The 13,188-nt window shown below is 41.8% G+C and overlaps 1 protein-coding gene and 1 pseudogene across 1 annotated transcript in view; both read right to left on the reverse strand.

Annotated features, from left to right (window-relative positions):
- RGS7 (regulator of G protein signaling 7) overlaps positions 1–13,188 on the reverse strand; it is a 486,897-nt gene that overhangs the window by 391,236 nt on the left and 82,473 nt on the right.
- On the reverse strand, positions 517–1,818 carry LOC138991236 (E3 ubiquitin-protein ligase ARIH2 pseudogene; annotated as a pseudogene).

Genomic DNA, 13,188 nt, shown 5'->3' on the forward strand with positions numbered 1-13,188 from the left:
TACTTTCACTTAACATGTTCTTTGCTCCTTCCTGATATTTTAAGATTCCATCTTTTATCACTTACTTTCAGTTTATTTTTTAACATTCCAATGCCAATTTATTTTTAAAAGGGTTCTGTGTAATTCTATGGTTTCTTTGCCCCCCTCCTTTTTCATATAATTGTACAACCACTAAATATTACATAGGTTGTAATGACCTGGATTGGGAAGATCCCCTGGAGGAGGGCATGACAACCCTCTTCAGTATTCTTGCCTGGAGAATCTCCATGTAGGCTGGTGGGCTACATCCCATGGGGTCACAAAGGGTCCGACACAACCAAGTGACTCAGCACAAGCACAATGATCTTATACTATTACCAGTCACTCAGGAAAAATTTCCCCCCTCCCAACAACCATCCTGGGGGAACTAAAGGTCCTGAGAAGAGGCCAATTCAACACGGCCTCTACCCTGGTAGGAATGAAAAGATTTAAAAAAAACAAACAGAAATTGACTAAGAGGTATGTGGCCACCATCTCTTAGGAGTGAGGCTCTGACTGTTGCCTAGCGTTGTGAAAGCCTGTAGCATGCAGTAGGGCAACCGCAAGACCTTGCAGCCACATCTTCCTCACACCAGTATGTCCATGCACAACGCAGGTGTCACAAAATTCCTTCAGCAGGATTCTCTTCCACTGCTCTGTTGTATGCATCTGGTCATAGCTGTCCACATGCTTCACCTTTTATGACAGGTTTTGGATCTCAACCTCTAGTTGAATCTACTGGTATTCAGTTTCTTCCTGAGTCCAGACTCCACATAGTATGCACACAGGTGTATGTCCTGCAGGGTATATATCAACACTTGTCCAAGAGCTGGCATCCTTCTGTAGGTACTACCAATCGATCCGTGTGTCCAGATTATTCATGACCCTCTCCTGAATCTTCTCATGAATCCACTGGTATGTCTGTGCCTCTCTCAAAGTAGAACAAGAATGTCTTGAGGGGTTCCCTAGCCTGGGCTTGCTGTCTCTGATTGACAATGTCAGAGTTCATCTTGTACCTTCTTCATGACTCATAGTACTCCTACACTCCCGTGGGTCTTCCAATCTCCTAGACATATTCAGCAAAAGTCATGTTTACACTTGGGAGCATTGCATGTGACTGCAGTCTTCATTCTTCTCAATGCAGATGTTGTGCTTGGGACAGTCTTCAGTGTGAGCACTAATGTAGTGGCCGACTCAGAGTCATCTGCACACTTTGAGATCCATTTCCAGGTTGTGGCGCAGTCTGTGGAGGCATGATACATCTGATGACACTTAAAACAGAAGATTTTGTTGCACCACTGGCACTGTACTTGGTGAGCTCAGGGCTCCTGTACCCGGATAACCATGGGGCAGTCTGCATGACACAGCTGGAGCTGGCAGTGACTCTCCATGAAATCCCTGAAGATGTAGTGCCTGTATTTGTCTCTCGATTCTTCACTGAGCAGCAACAGAAACACGAAGTCCTCTGGTGTTCGAAGCGGGGAGTCCTGAGCCATGCAAGAGACACCCACACCCAGACCATCCTTGATAAGTACTGAGCAGTACTTCTCCAAGTGGCTGTGGCAAAACTTGTGCTGACAGGCTAGAGAGAGTAGGTTTTCCTTCCACACAAACTGCATACACACTGTGCAGTGGTGAGGAGATGGGCTGTGGGGACAAGTTTCAGTGAATGGATTGAACTCAAGTCTCAACGAGAAGCTGAGCAGAATTAGACTTGTATTAGTCCAGTATCTCTGTGACTTGCCACTGGAAATTAATTAATGTAAGTTTAGCAACTCAATGAGGTACCTTTAGGACCGAGGCTAAAAAGCTGGTCATACATGCTCACCAAGGGCACCCTTGGACTCCTTGAAGCTGCTCAGCTTCTCTTGATGCTCGAGTTCAGCCCAGTCCATCAATTCAAACTAATTGCAGCATCTTTTCCTTAAAACTGTACTTTTTTTTGCATACACTTTTTCTTCTTTCTGCCCTGTGGACATTCGCCACCTAGTAAATGCCCATTCATATTTCAAAATTTAGTCCCATTGTCCAGTTATCAGGAAATATTCCCTGATTCATAAGCTTGATTTATTTGTCTTCTGCTTTCCCTTAATAGCCTTTCCAGGCTTCTATCATAATACTCACCATGTCGTACAGTAACATCTAGTAACCTTCCTCAACAATTAGATTCTATACAACTCATCCAATTTTATAGTTTCAGATTCTATGACACAGTAGTTGTTAAATAAGTGTTTAACAAAAGGGTGCACTTATCTCATTTATTGACTGAAGAAATATTTACAGAGTAACCTCAGAGCATATTTAGAAAGCACATGGGTTGCTGAGTCCATATTCTAAGTGAGGGAAGCCTTCATCATATTTCAGTTTTTCAGGTGCATCAGAGATCAAACAGACTCTCAAACAACCTGCTTCGAGGGGAGACTGGGAATGGCAGGGAAGACAACAGGGTTGAGGCACGACTGTGCCTGGTGCTGCTTAAGTGAGAGGAGAAGCTATGGAGGCAAGGGAGAGCACAGAGGCACCTTCCACCCAACGCACCCACACTGGAAAGGGGTGTTGTCATCACTTATCCAAACTCGGCAGGAATCCTCTCTCAAGGAATTTCTTATCTCACCAAAGAAGATATCATTAGAACATATACAAAGGTTAAAGCAGCGTTGCATCTCAGTCTTCTATCTCAGTTTTTATGTTCTAGTTCATTGCAAATGGGGCTTCCCTGGTGGCTCAGAGGGTAAAGCGTCTGCCTGCAATGTGGGAGACCCGAGTTCGATTCCTGGGTCAGAAAGATCCCCTGGAGAAGGAAATGGCAACCCACTCCAGTATTCTTGCCTGGAAAAGCCCATGGATGGAGAAGCCTGGTAGGCTACAGTCCATGGGGTTGCAAAGAGTTGGACACGACTGAGCAACTTCACTTAATTGCAAACACATATGAAAATCTCCCTTTAAAATCAAATGCTGGGGCTTCCCTGGTCCAGTGGTTAAGAATCCGCCTTGCAAAGCAGTGGACACCTGTTCGATCATTGGTCCGGGAGGATCCCATATGCCATGAAACAGCCAAGCCAGGGTGTGGCAACTTCTGAGCCCACACGCTGCAATTATGGAAGCCCAAACAGCTAGAGCCCGTGTTCCACAACGTGAGAAGCCATGCCAACGAGAAGCCCGTGCACCACAACTAGAGAAAGCCCACATGCAGCAACGAAGACCCACCAGTCAATAAATACCTAAACCTTTTAAAAAAATCAAATGCCACATTAGCAAGTAGGGTTCATATGTACAAGTGTTTGTAAATGAGAAGTATGTATTTTAGGGAGTACATATGCAATAATGTCTCACCCACAACTGCTATAGGCAAGATGATCAAGAGAAAAATAGCAGCAGCTGATGCCAAATGTACAACTCAGATGGTTTGAAAACAAAGTAGCATTCCAAAGAACGTGGGCAAACTTCCCTCAGACACAGTCCACTAGCCAACAGATTAAATTTTTAAGATACATGAATAACTTCTTAACAAAAGCTTACCAAAAGATAGCAAAGACTTAAAAAATTAGAATAGTTTTATGAAATCCAAATACCTAAACATCTCTCCCATTATTCACTATCTCTGAACACAAAATAAAGATTTTCTGTTTCTTTTTCTTTTTTTGCAAAGTAGAAAGGAAATTTTGGCCTCTTCTTGTTAGATTGATTGATTTTTTAAAAAGATAATGAGAAAAACAAATATTGTATATTAATATATATATGTATATATGTATACATACATATATACACATACATATATACATATATATAGATTCAACCAGTCCATCCTAAAGGAAATCAGTCCTGAATGTTGGAAGGACTGATGTTGAAGCTGAAACGCCAATACTTTGGCCACCTGATGCAAAGAACTGACTCACTGGAAAAGACCCTGATGCTGGGAAAGATTGAAGGCAGGCGAAGGGGACAACAGAGGATGAGATGGTTGGAGGACATCACTGACTCAGTGGACAAGAGTTGGAGTAAACTCTGGGAGTTGGTGATGGACAGGGAGGCCTGGCGTGTTGCAGTCCATGGGGTCGCAAAGAGTCAGACACGACTGAGCGACTGAACTGAACTGAATATATATAGAGAGAGAATCTAGAAAAATGGTACTGATAAACCTATGTGCAGGGCAGGAATAGAGATGAAGACATAGAGAACAGACTTGTGGAGAAAGCAGGAGAAAGGAGAGGGTGGGGTGAACTGACATATATACACTGTCTCTGTATACATATATACATAGAGAGTAGCACTGACATATATACACTGTCTCTGTATACATATATACATAGAGACTAGCACTGACATATATACACTGTCTCTGTATACATATATACATAGAAACTAGCACTGACATATATACACTGTCTCTGTATACATATATACATAGAGACTAGCACTGACATATATACACTGTCATGTGTAAAATAGGTGGCTCGTAGAAAGCTGCTGTGTGACACTGGGAGCTCAGTTCAGTGCTCTGTGACAACCTAAAGGGGTGGGATGGGAGCAAGGGAGGGAAGCTCCGGAGGAGGGAATATATGTCTACTTCCAGCTGATTCACATTGTTCTACAGCAGAAACCAACACACCATTGTAAAGCAATTATCCTCCAATTAAAAGCAAGTATTAAAGAAAGAGAATGCACTTTGTACTCAATTGCACATTAACTGAACACCTCAGCATAAATTTATCAGAAGTAGGGGACGTGGGAGGAAGACAAAGAGGCTTTATAATTGATCTGATCTGGATTTTGATACCAGTTTTGTCACTTCATAGTCATGTGAGTCTGGGTAAATTCTGTAAACTCTCCAAAGCTCAGTTTTCTCAACTGTCAATGGGAAATGAGCGTAGACATTACATGGCTTGACTAGATCAGATCAGATCAGATCAGTCGCTCAGTCGTGTCCGACTCTGTGACCCCATGAATCGCAGCACACCAGGCCTCCCTGTCCATCACCAACTCCCAGAGTTCACTCAGACTCACGTCCATCGAGTCAGCGATGCCATCCAGCCATCTCATCCTCTGTCGTCCCCTTCTCCTCCTGCCCCCAATCCCTCCCAGCATCAGAGTCTTTTCCAATGAGTCAACTCTTTGCATCAGGTGGCCAAAGTACTGGAGTTTCAGCTTTAGCATCATTCCTTCCAAAGAAATCCCAGGGCTGATCTCCTTCAGAATGGACTGGTTGGATCTCCTTGCAGTCCAAGGGACTCTCAAGAGTCTTCTCCAACACCACAGTTCAAAAGCATCAAATTCTTCGGCACTCAGCCCTCTTCACAGTCCAACTCTCCCATCCATACATGACCACAGGAAAAACCATATGGATTTTAATAAATAAACTTATTTATAAATATGTGTATATTTGTGATCACTCCTTTTTAATGTGACATTGGCACTGAAAAGGAGACCCCCACCCACGTATGCAATTGACCAGAATGTAACGGTCATATGCAATGGCACAAGTAAAGCATCGTGCACCTGGCCTAGTGTGCTACGTGTACTCATGTTCTGTTTCCACTCACCCCACCTCTTTTCCCAGATTTCTATTGAGAAAATGGCAAGGTAAATAAGGTACTTCCTTCCTTAATGAATTTAGACTGGCAAAGGGGTTAAAATATACACAGATTAAGCCAAATGAACGCAGAATAACCCACATGTTAAGAGAACACAGGGATAAAGATTTGGGGCCAAGTTCCCCTGCACATCAGGATCAGTTCACACAAAGGCCATTTTAGATGGGCTTCACAGAACCATGGGGTGCTTTTGATGTGTGACTTACAGTTAATAAGTCTCACAGCTGAAGTAACATGTTAACACAGAAAGAGAAGCTAAGGCAGATGGTTCTCCAATAAAGAACCCTAAAGAATTTCCACTCGTCACCAACTTGCAGAGCTGAACTGAGGATTGTGACTGACCAGAACATGGTTTACTGCCTAAAATGCAACAGTGTTACCAGCTTCAGCAGAGATCAGACATTCCTTATTCTTCTAATTCCACCCCAAGGAATTCTCAGTATTCAAAGTACTAGGAGCACTCCTTCTGTAGTGCAGTCAATGAGAGAAATTGTGTCTTGGCTTCAACTTTAATCCATTCTATTCTTTCCTCAACTTTCTATAGAAACTAATTCCTTAAAACAAGAAGAGAGGGTGTAAACAGGATCACTTAAGACATAAAGCACTTCTTGAAAGGGGGTATGATTGTACAAAGCAAAACACTATAAGGTGGCTTGTACAGCAAAGTCTGAAGAGCCCTGATAACATTAGGAGACATCAGGGCTGTGGATTTTCATGTGCTTTGTCCATTTATTAGTGCATTAGAGAGACAAACAGTGAGGATAGAAGAGGATCCCATTAATCCGACAGACCAGTGCAGGAATTAGAAACTGCTCATAACACCACCAGTCCAGGTTGTGGGTGTGAGAAGACATTATAAGCACTCAAGCCAAAAGTGGGTGGATCCATGGACAAGCCCATGCCCCTGCTTACAGCCAAATGCTTAATCTTCACTGAACACTCCTCATTCTAGGGAAAATAAAGGGATAATAACAGAAATAAGAGAGGGAGGACAGAGGAAATAAACCATGTGTCCTAAAGAAACAGTATAGGGATAATCATCTTTATTTATTTATTTTTTTTTTTTGAAAAAGGCCAGCTGAAATCTTTGTCCTGGATTTGTAACTCATGTTTTCATGACACCAAAAGCTTTTTTAGACTTGTGTTTTTTCCTTGATGCAGAAACTTTAGTTCATGGACAAGTCTTTAAGGAAGGAGATATGGAAAAGAAAGGAAGACTTTTCTTAGAAGCTCCCAAGATAGGTTTCTTATTAAAGTGTATAAATGTGTTATTATCATTTTCTTCCTTGGGGAAAACATTATTTATTTGTAGGAGAAAAGGACACATTTGTTGGTTGATGGCTCTGTTACCATGGAAACATAAATTTAAAAACTAAGAAAAATGTTTTTTTTTAATTAATTTTATTTTATTTTTAAACTTTACATAATTGTATTAGTTTTGCCAAATATCAAAATGAATCCACCACAGGTATACATGTGTTCCCTATCCTGAACCCTCCTCCCTCCTCCCTCCCCATACCATCCCTCTGGGTCGTCCCAGTGCACTAGCCCCAAGCATCCAGTATCGTGCATTGAACCTGGACTGGCGACTCGTTTCATACATGATATTTTACATGTTTCAATGCCATTCTCCCAAATCTTCCCACCCTCTCCCTCTCCCACAAAGTCCATAAGACTGTTCTATACGTCAGTGTCTCTTTTGCTGTCTCGTGTACAGGGTTATCGTTACCATCTTTCTAAATTCCATATATATGCGTTAGTATACTGTATTGGTGTTTTTCCTTCTGGCTTACTTCACTCTGGATAATCATCTTTAAAATGCAATGGAATAATCATCTTTAAAATGCAATGGAAAACTACACCTCTTTAAAATTACTGACTACACAGACCAGTAGATTTCAAGTAAGTTACAGTACATTCATATGATAAAACATTTTGCAGACATTAGACACATATTCTTAAATAATATTTAATGCACCAGAAAGTGCTTAAAACATAAAGTAAAAAGAGCTGATGTAAAATCTGTACATACAGTGTTTATCAATATCACAAAACTAAAAGTTTGGCATGTGTGTTAGTAGCTCGGTTGTGTCTGACTCTCTGCGACCCCATGGACTGTAGCCAGCCAGTCCTCTGTCCATGGAATTCTCCAAGCAAGAATACAGGAGTGGGTTGCCATCTCTCCAGGGGATCAAACCTGGGTCTCCTCCATTGCAGGCAGATTCTTTACCATCTGAGCCACCAGGGAAGCCCTTGAATGTGTGGTAAATATATATATACATATATATATGTATATATATATACATATGTATATATATATACACACACACACATATATATATAAAAACACACACTAGTTCTTATATCTGAGTGATATGATTATATAAGAATTTTAGCTTTTGATTTCTCCTTCATATTTGAATGAGATCCTTGCTGGGTACAATAATCTGGGCTGTAGGTTAATCCAGCAATCCCGCTGCTGGGCATACACACTGAGGAAACCAGAAGGGAAAGAGACACGTGTACCCCAATGTTCATCACAGCACTGTTTATAATAGCCAGGACATGGAAGCAACCTAGATGTCCATCAGCAGATGAACGGATAAGAAAGCTGTGGTACATATACACAATGGAGTATTACCCAGCTATTAAAAGGAATACATTTGAATCAGTTCTAATGAGGTGGATGAAACTGGAGCCTATTATACAGAGTGAAGTAAGCCAGAAAGAAAAACACCAATACAGTATACTAACGCATATATATGGAATTTAGAAAGATGGTAACAATAACCCTGTATACGAGACCGCAAAAGAGACACTCATGTATAGAACAGTCTTTTGGACTCTGTGGGAGAGGGAGAGGGTGGGATGATTTGGGAGAATGGCATTGAAATATGTATAATATCATATATGAAACGAGTCGCCAGTCCAGGTTCGATGCACGATACTGGATGCTTGGGGCTGGTGCACTGGGATGACCCAGAGGGATGGTATGGGGAGGGAGGAGGGAGGAGGGTTCAGGATGGGGAACACATGTATACCTGTGGCAGATTCATTTTGATATATGACAAAACCAATACAATATTGTAAAGTTAAAATAAAATTAAAAAAAAAATAAAACCAAAAAAAAAAGAATTTTAGGTCCTTTCTAAAATTTTTCTGTTGTATTCCAAAATTTATGTGAGGTTACATTCATCATTTAAAGTTTGTTATATAATAAGAAAAATGTAAAGATAACAGAGGTTGAGGGAAAGAGTTTTCAAAGCAAAGACAAGTCAGTAAGAAAGTAAAACCCAGGGTTCCCTGGTGACTCAGTGGTAAAGAATCCACCTGTCAGTGGAGGAGACACAGGTTCAATCCCTGGTCCAGGAAGACCCCACATGTTGTGGAGCAACTAAGCCCATGAGCCACAACTACTGAGTTTGTGCTCTAGAGCCCAGGAGCCACAATTACTGAGCCCATACGCCGCAAATACTGAAGCCCACATGCCCTAAAGCCCCATGCTCTGCAACAAGAGAAGCCTCATGCACCACAATGAGAAAGTAGGCACCAAGTACCACAATTAGAGAAAAGCCTGCACAGCAAAGACGACCCAGCAGAGTCAAAAACAAATACACAAGTAAATAAAATTATTTTATAAAAAGAAAACAAAACCCATTTCCTGAGCAGCCAGAGCACTGGCATGTGGGTGCAGATAGCTGTGCTAAGGCAGAACATAGGGAATGGGGACAGGGCACAAAGGGCCTGAATACCACACTTAGGAACAGAGATTTTCTTCTGTCCACAGAGCATATTCTGAGTATGAGGGAAGGCTCAGCTGAAACTGTGCTTCTGGAGATTACTCCAGCAAGTAGCATCCTGAATCAATTAAAGTGAAAGACTATTTTAAGAGTCCAAGTGTCAGGCGATGACAGCTAAGCCTGGGTGATGAAGGTGAGGATGTGGTAGACCTGAGTGCCTGGTTATAACTCAACCAATGCTTGGATACAAATGGGAGAGGGGAGGATTAAAGATGGCCTCAAGGACTCAATTCTGGGTGGCTAATTAGAGAGCCATATTATTTACCAAAATTGAGGTAGGAGTATGAGTATATTTTCAACAAGTTGAGTTTAAAGCATCCAAGGAGATCAAACCAGTCAATCCTAAAGGAAATCAACCCTGGCTATTCACTGGAAGGACTGGTGCTGAAACTGAAGCTTCAAAACCTTGGCCACCTGATGCAAAGAGACGACTCACTGGAAAAGACCCTGATGCCTGGAAAGATTGAAGGCAAGAGGAGAAGGGGGCAGAAGAGGATGAAATGGTTGGACAGCATCACTGACTCAATGAACATGAGTTTAAGCAAACTCTGGGAGATAGTGAAGGACAGGGAAGCCTGGCATGGGGTCACAAAGAGTCAGACATGACTTAGCGACTGAACAACAACAAAGGAGCATCTTAAGATTCTAACAGCGAATTAGAAATGTGAATTTGAAACTTGAGAGAGAACTCTGGGCTGGTTACATGGATTCAGGAATCATCTGTATAGACATGAGTGGTGGATGGGGAAATGAAGAGTAGGAGAGAGAGAGAAGGGAGAAGGGACCAAGAAAGAGTCAGACAGAGGACACAGGCAATAACATCAGAGAATCATACTTTGTAACAAAGAAAAGTGGACACTGACAGAGTCACGAAAAACAAACAGAAAGGTGAGCCCTTATTTCAGTACCATGGAAAAAAGGATCTAAGAATGGTAAGTCACCCTCAATGGTAAACGTGGCACAAAATTCAGAGAGACTGAGCACTGAGAAACGGCTGCTGGAAATGGTGATGGGGGGTGGGGGCGGGTGTCAACTGACATTAAAATGTTTTCAGGTGAAACATTAAAAATAAAATCAGCCAGTCTCAGAATAGACATTTCTCTGCAGTAACTGTCACATTAAAAACACACCTGGAGAGCCAAACTCTAAGCATCACGTCATTTCTGCCTCACCCAAATGAGCTGAGACATTCACCTCTGGAATGCTACCAACTTGAGGCCATCACCACAGCAACCAACAGAACAACTGTTGTTTTTTAACTCTGCCCATCGCCAACTACATTGCAGGCTGTGAAATGCATAGAAATGAAGTTGTTCTTTCAAATCCTGTTGTGTGGGACTCAGCATGGTTGCAGGTGTCTGTGAACACTGCCTGACTTAGGGTATTTTCTTTAAAAACTAGAATGATAAAATCTACCAAGCAGTTTGGTAGCAGTCAGGAGAGACAAACTAATTCCTAGCTTTGTGGACTAAAATATATTTATCAATTCAAATTGGATTTAATTGTTTTTCAAGACACAGTTTTAGTGATTCCTTAATCAAACTGATACTTTTCCTTAATACTGAAGAGGAAATTCGTACACCTAAACATCCCTGCAAAAGCAAACCAAACACTGAAAGTGTTAGTCACTCAGTCGTGTCCGACTATTTGTGACCTCAAGGACTGTAGCTCACCAGGCTCCTCTGTCCCTGGAATTCTCCAGGCAGGAATACAGGAGTGGGTTGCTGTTTCCTTCTCCAGGGGATCTTCCCAACCCAGGGACTGAACCTGGGTCTCCTGCATATTGTAGTCAGACTCTTTACCGACTGAGATACGGGGGAAGACCTAAATCAAACACTGGGTCTTGCTTATATCTCTCCTTGTCCTGAAGGGCCAGCTTGGGAAAAGGACAAGAATCAGCTATTCAGTCTATTCTCTTTTTCACATAAATTGATTTTTCTTTTATTCATTTTATTGGCATTTGTATGAGCCAAAGTAGATAACACCTGAAACTATTTGAATCAATGCTACCGATAGGCTTCCCGGGTGGCTCAGTGGTAAAAGAATCTGCCTGCCAATGCAAGGAGACGTAGGAGACACTGCTTCTATCCCTGAGTCAGGGAGATCCCCTGGAGGAAATGGCAACTCACTCCAGTATTATTGCCTGGAAAATCCCACGGACAGAGGAGCCTGGTGGGCTATAGTCCATGGTGTCGCAACGAGTCAGACATGACTGAGCAACTGAGCGTACACACATGCTACCTAATTACTGTTACTAACAGTACTAAAATAACAAATAAAACATGCTTGAGAAGCAGCGCAGGGGAACTGAGAGTTGAAGATCCTTATATTATGCGTCTTACAATTACTAGATTCAGTAGAAAGGTATCATTAATACAATAGAGAACTCTCATAAATCCCAGGATGTCTGAATATGACCTTGTGGCATGAAAAATCTCCAGTCTTCAATATACACAATGATAGGCTGAATGACCAATGAGCAAAGATACAGAAGAATACTTCCAAGTATCAACTGATTGTTTAGAACTGGCTTCCCTGGTGGCTCAGTGGTAAAGAACCCACCTGCCAAAAAGAAGACACGGTTCAATCCCTGGATCAGGAAGATGGCGTGGAGAAGGAAATAGCAACCCACTCCAGTATTCTTGCCTGGGAAATCCCATGGACAGAGGAGCCCAGTGGGCTACAGACCACAAGGTCACAAAAACGTTGGACACAACTTAGCAACTAAATAACAACAAGGTTCCTAAGTTTATATTTACATCCAAGCTTTCACACAATTTTTGCTATTACTGTGACCCTCCTGTACTATTACTTAACTTTTGTTTAAATCAATATTTTTAGGTGAGCCTCTTTCAAAGTGGCCTTATAGTATAAACATGTAAACATTACTAGATAAAATACAGTTTAACAAATGACTGACATGCTAATACCTCTGAGAATACTGAATCTCAAAGATTCCATTTTCTTTGTTACATTCAAATAGCTTATGTACCCATATCTTAACAAATCTCTTCCCAGTGAAGCCCAATCTTAATGTGAAATCCTTTTACGAATGATAGTATGATCTGTTCTAAGAGAACTTTTTAAGACACAAGTCATATCATAGATCTGAACCCCATTCAGTCAACAAATTCAGCAGTGAAGAAGCAAATATGCACCCGATGCAACAGGCTGGGAGTAAGATCTAAATCTAGGCAGAAGGAGCCTAGGAGTAGAGGGATAGCATGAGGGAATTAAAAATGTGAATCACAGAAGAATGGCTTCTAGCTTGAGGTTTCAACTCTGACTAGAAAGAGGAAAACACATACCAGTGTATCAGAACAACTACAACCAAAGTTCTTCATTTGACTCTTTCTGAGATTATATTACTTTAAAATTAAATATCTGATCTGATAATATGCATTTTTTTCTTCACATCCCTGGCCCTCCAGGACTCCACACAAAATTCAAATGTTACAAAGGCAACTCTGTCTCTACACAGATCCTCTCCCGTGCCCCAGACCCTTTTGTTCAGCACTGAATGAGACTCTAGCCCCTAGGAAGCCATCAACCACCTTCAGCGGGGAAGGAGTGAGCATGTGTGTGCCAGGACTGAGGGCCTGAGGACAACTATGGCTCTTGAGAAAGGGAGGAGGAAGGAGGAGGCCTTGTCTAAACTTCTGATCATCAACCAAACCTATACTCCTCCAACCTTCCCCAACTCTCTTTTTTTTAATTACTTAATTTAGGCTGTGCTGGGTCTTTGTTGCTGTGCAGGCTTTTCTCTAGTTGCAGAGAGC

The sequence above is a fragment of the Bos mutus genome, chromosome 16, assembly GCF_027580195.1.
Source record: "Bos mutus isolate GX-2022 chromosome 16, NWIPB_WYAK_1.1, whole genome shotgun sequence".
Classification (NCBI taxonomy): Eukaryota; Metazoa; Chordata; class Mammalia; order Artiodactyla; family Bovidae; genus Bos; species Bos mutus.